At 36.0% G+C, this 10,195-nt stretch overlaps 1 pseudogene; it reads left to right on the forward strand.

The window, feature by feature from the left end:
* The first annotated feature begins 3,537 nt into the window (after positions 1-3,537).
* On the forward strand, positions 3,538-9,855 carry LOC147828849 (protein DENND6A-like; annotated as a pseudogene).
* Positions 9,856-10,195: the final 340 nt, after the last annotated feature.

Genomic DNA, 10,195 nt, shown 5'->3' on the forward strand with positions numbered 1-10,195 from the left:
TCTAGATGTCCCTCTAAAGCTCCATGCGCCTCATAGGTGGAACTTCTGAAAGGTGACTGAATCATGGGGTGTGATACTCATCAGGGGATTAGTCCACTTACAAGTTTATAGCTAAATGTGATGTTAGGAGGTGAAACCTAGTCAAAGTAGGTGAGTCACTAGGGATGTGGCCTGAAAGGATCTATCTGCCTCTCACTTCTCTTAATCTCTCAGCTTTCCTGCTTCCATGCCATGAGGCACTTCTCTTCTGCCTTGCCCTTTTGCCATGCTGCCCTACCTTGGAGCCAGTTGACTACGAACTGAAACCTCTACAAACTGTGAGCCAAAATAAACCTTTTCTCCCTTTATTTGCATATGTCAGGTATTGTGTCTGAGCAACAACAACAAAATAAGTAACTAAAATACATGATCATGTAAAATTTCCCCCCCAAAAATACGTAAAAATGCACATTTACTCCAGAAAAGCAGACCTGGCCGCTGAATGATAGCCTCCTGCTAAACAAGGAAATAAACCAAAACAGAAGATGTGGAAACCAAAATATTAGAGATCAAACACAAGAGAAAAACTAAGAAATCTCCAGGTTCAGAGAAAATAAAAAGGCAAAACTGATAGATTACCAACTATGTCTCTGTAGAAAACAGTACTAAGGGAACAGTACCAAGAGATACTTGCAGGGCAGGGGATTTAGCTCAGTGGTGCTGCACCTGCCTCACAAGAGCAAGGTCCTGAGTTCGATCCTCAGTACAGCAAAAAAAAAAGAGTGATACTTGCAAAATTACTGACTTCAAGAAAGAAAACAATGTTAGTTTACTTTACCAGTAAACTATTTATTTAACCATATATACAACTAATATTGCCTAAACAGAATTTATAATCCTCAGTCACCATAACTACAAATGATTACTATATGAACATCAAAAACAGAAAAAGAGCCATAGAAGCTCATTATTTGGAAATATGTAACGTGAAAAGCTAAGAGTTGAAAATTTTTGGTGGTTATGGTTTGATGGAAAAGAAGTTTAAGGAACTATGTTTTATTTTTAAAATGTGATGAAAAATAAAACGGCTTAAGTTATTATTATTCACATACTGCTACTTGAATTAATTTCTATCCTAAAGTGAATTCTAAAATCTGTGTAACAAAAACATTGTTATGGGCTTGGGTATAGCTCAGTGGCAGAGCATACACTTAGCATAACACAAGCGCAAGACCTAAGGTTCCATTCCCAGCATGGGGGGGGGGGGAGGAAGGGGTTATATAAAGATGTATTATCACCTATATAATTCCTTTTAAACTCAACCAAGTAGCGAAGTACAACCTCCAAATATAAGATCAATAAGTATTTACCTCTCTTTAATAAGAGAAAGTCTATTTGGTAACGGCTTTCACCTTTCTTATCTCTGACCCAGCAGTTATGTCTATGTGAACTCAAGGCTACTACTGCACACAAATTAAAGACAATAAGCCTTCAATTTCTCAAAAGGCTCAGGAAAGGTGAAAGCAAATACACTGAAAATACATGTTATTTTCCATTTAAAATCTAGACATCTAGAAAAAAACTGTAATTAACAAAATGTACTATGCATTCATAAAAATCATAGTTAAATCTACATAATGATATAATAATATAACTTCCACTATGTACCTGGACACTGTGCTAATAAGCATTTGTCAACTGATTTAATGTGTCCTGTGAGGAAGGTGATTTTCTCTCTACTTCTAAGAGCACCAAACTGAGTTTCAAAGAGGTCAGGTAATTTGCACCTCAATACACAGTGAAGCAGGAATTAAAATTAAGCCTATGTTCATAATCACAACCTACTTACCAAATGTAGGGATTCTAATTTTCCTGAATTCAGAATAATTAGCATTATAGCTAATTTGACATATCATTATAAGCTACATTAATGATAGCTGATCTATTAATTCCCTACCAAATAACTATTAGGCAGTCAAGCCTTGATGGCTGCTCTATCTAGTTTAAAATAATGCCATTTTTTAAGTCATACTTTTTTACAGTGCCTTTTTTTTTTCCTTTCTGTTGTACAGGAGCTCAATACCAGGGCCTCATGCATGCTAGACAAGCACTCTACCACACTGTTTTAGTTTTCTTAGTGCTGAGACAAAATAGCTGACCCTCAAAGTTAAAGGAAGAAAGGTTTATTTAGCTCACAGTTTGTAAAGCTAAACAGTTTATAGTTGGCTGGCTCTAAGGCAGGGTGGCATGGCAGAGGAAAAACAATTTGTGATGGGCAGAAGGCAGGAAGGCAGCAAAGCAGCGAAATAGCAAGGAAGCAAGCAGCAACAGCAGCCCTCTTTCTGTCCTTTATGTTATATACAGGGTAGGTCTTTCCATTATCCACACTGAGAACTATGCCAAACCAATCAGTGGACTAATTTACTAATCACATATCCTTAATCGAGCATCACACACTAGATCCAGCCACCTGTGAAAATCCCCACCTATGATCACGTGAGGCTTTGAGGGAACATCTAGACACAAGAGATAAAATAACCAGTGAGTTACATCCCCACACCCTCTATAGTGCTTTTGTCATTTTTACTTATACTACAGAGTCTGTGGTACAAAAACAATTTAGCCTTTAGACTTAACACATTCCTCTACTTTTCTAAATATAGTAAGACAAACAGCAAATCATAGCAAGGAAACATGATTTAAAATATGAACTGTCCTGTGTTCCTGTCAAATCTTTGCATATATGACGAAGACATTAAATATTATTTCTTAAGACCAAAAAAAATTTAAGTACGGTAGTGGATGGAAATTGTTTACTCTAGCATTTTATTTTACCTTCAGAAATTTTTCTGCTTTTGTTATAATGAAATTATCCCAGTTAATTGTCTTCAAAATATTCTACTATGAAAATAAAACATGTATTTTTTAAAAGCTTTCAATAGCTTCACTTGTAGATAAAATATTGTATGGAAAAAAAACCAGAAGAAAACCACTTCTTCTAAAGGATAAAAAAACAGAATTGGAGTGTGAAGAATAGAAACTCCCCTTGCAAACTACGCATGGAGGTACCCGCTTGTAATCCTACCAGTGTGGTAGGCAGAGGCAGAAGATCACAAATTCAAGCCCAGCCTGGACAACTTAATGACTCAGCAATATCCTGTCTCAAAATGAAACATTTTTAAAGGAGGGAGAGGGGCTCACTGAGGTTGTAGCTCAGTGCAAGGCTCTGAGTTCAATCCCTAGTCCCACTTTTTTAAAAAAAATAGCTTTGCATCAATCACTGAAATGACTGAGAAGCCATCAATCTTTGTGACTAGGAAACTATTTTTTTGTCAGATTCTTTTTGTAAAAGTTCTGAAACAGGAGGTGAATGGATAATTAAGAAACTAGTGATTCAACTGCATAAAAGAAGTAGCATGAAAGTCACAGAAAACAGACTTTTGGTTTTTGGTTTTTTTAAACCTCCAATCATTTCTCTGAGGGCAGCAAGTAAAGATAATTGAAGCACAGGAGGCTGTGAGATAATCACTTCAACAACCGGCAGACAGTGGGTGGCAGATGATGAGAGGTAAGGAAAATAAGCCAGGTCCATACAGTGTCAGACCAGGGCAGAACCTGTAGCACTTCCATAACTCACCCTATCACTGTACTATTCTGGAAGTTCTTACTGAGCCGTGTAGGAGAGGGGAGCCCTCCTGAGTCCCTTACTATACCTTAGTTACTCACAGACTGGTGTACAAAATGGATTCTCAATCCCATATAATCCAAAGTGACAATATACCAAAAGGTCTAACCAGCACAACAAATCATTTTCTTGCTCACAACATATACATATGATTTGGATGTCAAATATCTTGAGATAAATAGCTACATAATATGGCAATGAGATCTGTATTGCTCAGCATCAATAATTTGAGTCTAACAACAGTTTCAAGACTCTATTTTAACTCTTAAAAGTATTACAAAATAACTAATGATTTAAAAACTACTAATGTATACACAAAGGATAAAATTCAGAGGAAAATACTGTCTGAGTATTTGCTAAGTTTAAAAACATAAAAGCTACTGAAACAATACACTTGTATTATCCAAAACAACGTTCAATATCATTGAAGAGAATCGCTCCTAGATTCAACTTTTTAAATCTGTAAGGATTCTTAAATGCAGAGATTTTCAGTAATAGAAACAAATCAGACACATTCTTTTGTAAGATTTACCAACATGAATTCCATTCCACTTAAAAGGTACAAAGGGGAAAAAATGACACTCAAAAATCAAAGAAAATAACAGAAAAAGGACCCGAGTTAGATCCCCAATACAAAAAAAAAAAAAAAGAACAGAAAATTGCCAAAATTATACTACATTTGGGTGGTTCATTCTACCTTTCAACAAAAATTTCATGACTATTAAGTGTGGACTATTCTAGACTCTAAAGATACAGAATTTTGTAAACGAACAAAAAAAATCCCTGTCTTCATTTAATCATAATTCATTTATAATTATAATTATACACTATAATTTTACATTATAGTGAAAAAGAATGGCAAAGACAAACAGTATAAATAAGTAAAATATGTAATGCACAAGATGGTGATCTGCGCTATCTAGAAAAATAGTACAGGATTCAGTATTATTTGCATTCAATTTAGTTTAGAAAATGTCTTCCCCCAAAAATATTACATTCAAACAACTTCTATGAAAATGGTATACTGAATTATAAGCCATAAAAGATCCAAAGACATAATAATTGTAATTTATAATTATGATCACAATTTCTAATTTTCAGTTTAGGGCTTATTTGCTTGTAAAATTTAAATGAAGTAGCTTACAATGAAATGTAAACATGTAAAAGTATACTACATAAATATCTGTGGCTGATGCTTTATTACTCATATATTTTTCAAGTTTATATATATAACTTTAAGAAATACACTAAACTGAAATCACTTTATATTCCTATAATTTACATCAGCAAAATAACCTCTTTAGAAAAATTCAGAACTTCAAATTCCCTGCCTAACCCCTGCTACCACCAAAAAACAAAAATAAACAAAAAACTATTTTCCCAGTCCCTGACTGTGTTAAAACAGGGTTCCGCTCTATTGTGAAATAAAAAACTGCTTGGGAGAAATCTAGATAGAAAAGCATAGAATAATGGTTTTCATACACTTTCAACAGACTTCATAACCTTTAAAAGTAATAAAACAGCATCCTGAGTAGAAAAACAAAGCACAAAGCTAATGCTTGGGTCAATCTCAAAAGTCATTTAACTGAAGGTAATGACTAACCAAGACTACCTGTGCCCAATACTCTGATAAATTACAAAGCAAAAAATCCAAAGTAGCTCCACTTTATCAATAACAACTCTGGAAAATAACACTGATCAAAGTAAAAGGAACAGATATTCAATAATAAAGCTATAACCAAAACTCTTAAGTTGTGGTATTATCATTTGCTCAAACAGGATGAAACCACTAAAAACGCATCCTTACTTTATTTCTTAAATAATTCTGATGACATGACTTGTAGCAATGTACAAGTACTTGACATACTAAAAACAAAACTGTTATACAGAGCTTCTTTAGAAGACTGTCCACCTAAATCCATTGAAACTTTGCGTCATTACATAATACCTAGCAAAAATCATTACTGGGTTGGAAAATAACACCGATAAGGACATTCCATTATTTGCTCACACTTTCCAAAAGCAAGTAAAAGAGAATTCTAGCACTAGAATAAATAAAATTACCGTGAATATAAAAATACATTCTGAAATATTAGTCTACCTATCTTTGTCCTCAAGGCTAAATATGCTTAATGTTTTGCAAACACTTCCAATTAAACTTGCATGGCTGGTAATTCTCTGGCTGAAAAACTTGGAAGCTGGCTAAGTATACCAAGAGAGCTAACTGAATATATGTGAGCACTGCTCGTGGCACATCTACAATTTCAGTCTATGATGTCAGTGCCAAACAACTGCTTTTACATGTTAGGAGCAGAAATCTACCCAAACTATCAACTTATCACTTTATAAGGCTTGAAAAGCCTCTCATTCAACTGTATAGAATTAGGAATATAAAGTTTATTCTAAAACAAAACCTATTTTTAAGTGAATTGTAAATGAGTCTCTAGATTTCTATGTTAAATTAATTATAATTAATTTAGAAATTTAGACTGAACTATGACAGTTCTCTAATGTTTTTAAATCCAAGTTATTCCAGGAAGACAGTAATCAATCATTTGTGGCAATTCAATACCTTTATAAATCTTAAACCAGAGTGATGGCACATGCTTATAATCCTAACTACTTGGGAGGCTTGTGGCAGGAGGATCACAGGTTTGAGGCCAGCCTGAACAACTTAATAAGATCCTGTCTCAAAAATTTTTAAAAATCTTAAAAAGTCTGGGGATATAGCTCAGTGGCAGGTGGCAGATTACTGGCTTCACATACACATGGCCTTCAGTATAATCCTAGTACAAAAAGAAAGAAAGAAAAGAACCTTAAAGTACTGAAACAAAAGAAAAATTTTCCCCAAATGTTAAATGCAATTCATGACCAAAAAATCTGATTTATATCTATATAGAGTAGTAATTTTACTATACTTTCTAAAAGTGAAATTTAAAAATAAACAAACACCCTAAACTTAACTTCCTACACAAAAGTAAATGAACAAAGGGTCCAAATATGACTGTCTGTAATTTTACAGAATCAAATTATGCATACTAATGGCAGAAATACGTATTACTGCTCTTAAACATCCTCCAAAGTGTTCACAACAATTTCCTCAATCACTAGACAGAAGACAGGTTATGAGACAGATTAGAGCAAAAGAAAACATTGCCAAAGACTATGTAATAAGCCAGCTGAATAACAAACCCGGAAATGAATTTTTTAAATTCATCCAAAGACAAACTGTGATTTTGGTATTGTATATCTAATAAAGTAGTATAGCTGATATAAGGAAAATTACATAAAAATAAATTAAGGAGTCATGATAATTTGTTTAATCTACTCATTTTAAAACTGGAACAGATGTAATTAAAAATCATCCTGGTATTATGCTGCAAGGACTAAAAACAGAACTCACTCTTCAATTGCCCAAAGTACTTTGTTCTAACAGGAGGACGTTGAGACATAGTGTCTACCTCTGACAAAAACAAACGAATCTATATGAAATCATAGCAAAGATTATGCAATTTATTAAGCATGATAAAAATGAATCATTCTTCCAAATCTTTCACCTTTAAAAAATTGCAATGTAGGCAGCGCGGTCCGCTGAGGAGGCGGAGCGAGCAGCCAGAGGGCGGTGGATGGCTCTGAGGGGCCCGCCGGACTTGGGGCCGGCTCCCCCTAGCTGTCGGACGAGGCTGTGGCAGCGGCCCGGGGACGCGAGGCGCCGGCCCTTGTGGCAGCGGGACCCACGCTGGAGGACGACGAAGAGGATGATGGCCGCGGCTGGGTCCTGCTGCGCTGGGAGGGTTTCTCGGCCTGGCTGTACTGCGTGTGTGGTGGGCTTCGACCTGCAGCTGGGCCAGGCCGTGGAGATTCAAATTCAGGTTGTCTTGGAGATACCCAGTTTTCTTTTAGATTTCGACAGTCTTCTGGGAGGAAGGTGTCACTGCATTGTCTTCCCGATCAATTTGACAAAGATTTACCAGTTTACTTAAAGAAAGACCCTGCTTATTTTTATGGATATGTGTATTTTCGACAAGTTTGAGATAAAACTCTTAAGAGAGGCTACTTTCAGAAGTCATTGGTTTTAATCAGCAAACTACCTTACATTCATTTTTTTCACACTGTGCCGAAACAAATAGCACCAGAGTATTTTGAAAAGAACGAACTTTATTTGGAAGCAGCATGTAATGATGTTGACAGATGGCCTGCCCGGGTGCCAGGGAAAACACTGCACCTGACTATCATGGGAGTGGTGATGAAGGTACGGATTCTCACATGTTATGACAAGCCTGGGACTACTCAAACAACACAGCTAACTCAACAGGCAAATACACACATATCTGTTATTTTACCTACTGTTCATGAGGTGGATCTTTTCAGGTGTTTCTGCCCAGTTTTTCTACATAGTCAGATGCTTTGGGAGTTGGTGCTGTTGGGAGAGCCCCTCATAGTGATGGTGCCATCACATCAGAGTCGTCGGAGACTGTACTGGCCCTTGTTAACTGCATTTCTCCATTAAAGTACTTCAGTGATTTCTGACCTTATTTCACTATTCATGATAGTGAATTCAAAGAATATACCCATACTCAAGCTTCGCCCTCAGTCATTTTAGGAGTAACCAACCTTTTTTGTGCTAAAACTCTTCAGCACTGGCCACACATTATTCAAAGAGGAGACCTTAAACCTGCAGGTGAAATTCCTAAGCAAGTTAAAGTGAAAAAACTGAAGAACCTAAAGACTCTGGATTCTAAACCTGGAGTTTATACTTCTTACAAGCCATATCTAAATAGAGATGAAGAGATCATAAAACAATTACAGAAGGGTGTACAACAGAAACGTCCTTCTGAGGCTCAAAACATTATTCTTTGACGCTATTTTTTGGAACTGACACAAAGCTTCATCGTTCCATTAGAAGCAGATGATCAATTCTGAAGCAGCGCATACCAGCTGGATGTTCTCTAATTCCATTCTGGTACTATCTGAAGATGCATCGTATCTCACAGAAAAGATATGTGGCAAGCCTGATGCCTTTGAAGAAAACTATTTCTCCATGGAAGAGCCCACCCCAATTAAGACAGTTCCTTTCAGAATTTATGAAAACACTTGAAAAAACAGGACCTCAGCTGACCTCTAGAATAAAAGGCGATTGGATTGGATTTTACTGGCATTTTCTGAAGTCTCCAAATTTTGATGGTTGGTTCAAAACCTGGCAGAAAGAAATCACCCAAAAATTGGAGGAACTCCATCTAGAAGCTCTTTGTGAAGAGGACCTACTTCTCTGGATCCAAAAACACACAGAAGTAGAAACAGTAGACCTTGTATTGAAGCTGAAAAATAAGCTGTTGCAGGCTGATCGAGAACATTTACCTGTGAAACCAGACACTTATGGAAAACTTACGGACACACATAGATGCTAGCGTTGCCAGAGGATCTTCAAAGCACACTGCTCAAAACGAGCATGACATGATAATTTACCAGGATTTTCCAGCCAAAATGGATTGCGCAGCACAAAGGGTACTGATGTTTCAATAGACACCCAAAGGAGATCTCTCCATGGCAGCAGAGTGGAAAATAGCTATGAACAGGAGATATAGGCTGGGAAGACTGTATTGTGTAAATAGACCTTTTTAGTGCATTATTTTTAAAAATGGATACTTGCGGTGGTTCTACTTTAATAGAAACACTGAAAGGCATTTCTATATTTTTAATCATGTTCTAAAGTGCTCTTATAAGAGACCTGTGGGGCCATCAGTATAAGTGATTCCATACTGCAGTGCTGGCATTGCAGATATATTTTTTTTAAATTGGTGCTGCTTTGCCCAATCATGTTAAAGCTCAGTGGGATATAAAAATAACATTCACGCTGGCCATCTTCTTACAAAAGAAGACTGAACTGCCCAACTATAGTTAGAGGTAATTGATGCTTATGTAGTGCCTTCTGTTGTCCTATATGTTTCAGAGTCCAGCTGTTAGTCTTGAAGCTTTTTCTTAGCTTGATTATGATGTGTAATTTTATAAGGCATTCTATTGAATAATCACTGCTTAAAAATATTTTTTTTGCTTCCCATCTTGCCTATTAGTAGGCATGGTCATTTTTTTCATTTGTCATATAGATTTTCATTTCACTGTTTACCATTTTCAAAATTTCAAGGCAAGAAAGCATCTTTTGTTAATTATGCAAAAGTTTATTTTCTCTTACATTTTACTAATTGGGCCTATATAAAGTAATTAGTTTGGATGTTTTTTGAAGACATTTTAATTATGAACTTCATAATTAGCTATTTTTAAGTGGAGCTATTATTTTCAAGGTATCTGTAAGTCTTATATGTGATACTCATTTGAGTGATTATAAAATTGATTTCCCATATCATTCGTTGGGGAGTGTTATTTCCCCAAAATTCATGTTTCTCAGAACACTTTTTTTTCTTTCCCCCTTTCCTCCTGGTACCAGGATGGAAATCAGGACCTTGCAGTTGTGAGGCAGGTGTGGTGCCACTGAGCTAAATTCTTGGCCCTTTTTTGTTTTTTTGAGACAAGTCT

This window comes from Heterocephalus glaber, unplaced genomic scaffold (genome assembly GCF_053883595.1).
Source record: "Heterocephalus glaber isolate CG9 unplaced genomic scaffold, H.glaber_assembly_v1.0 deba00000896, whole genome shotgun sequence".
Taxonomy (NCBI): Eukaryota; Metazoa; Chordata; class Mammalia; order Rodentia; family Bathyergidae; genus Heterocephalus; species Heterocephalus glaber.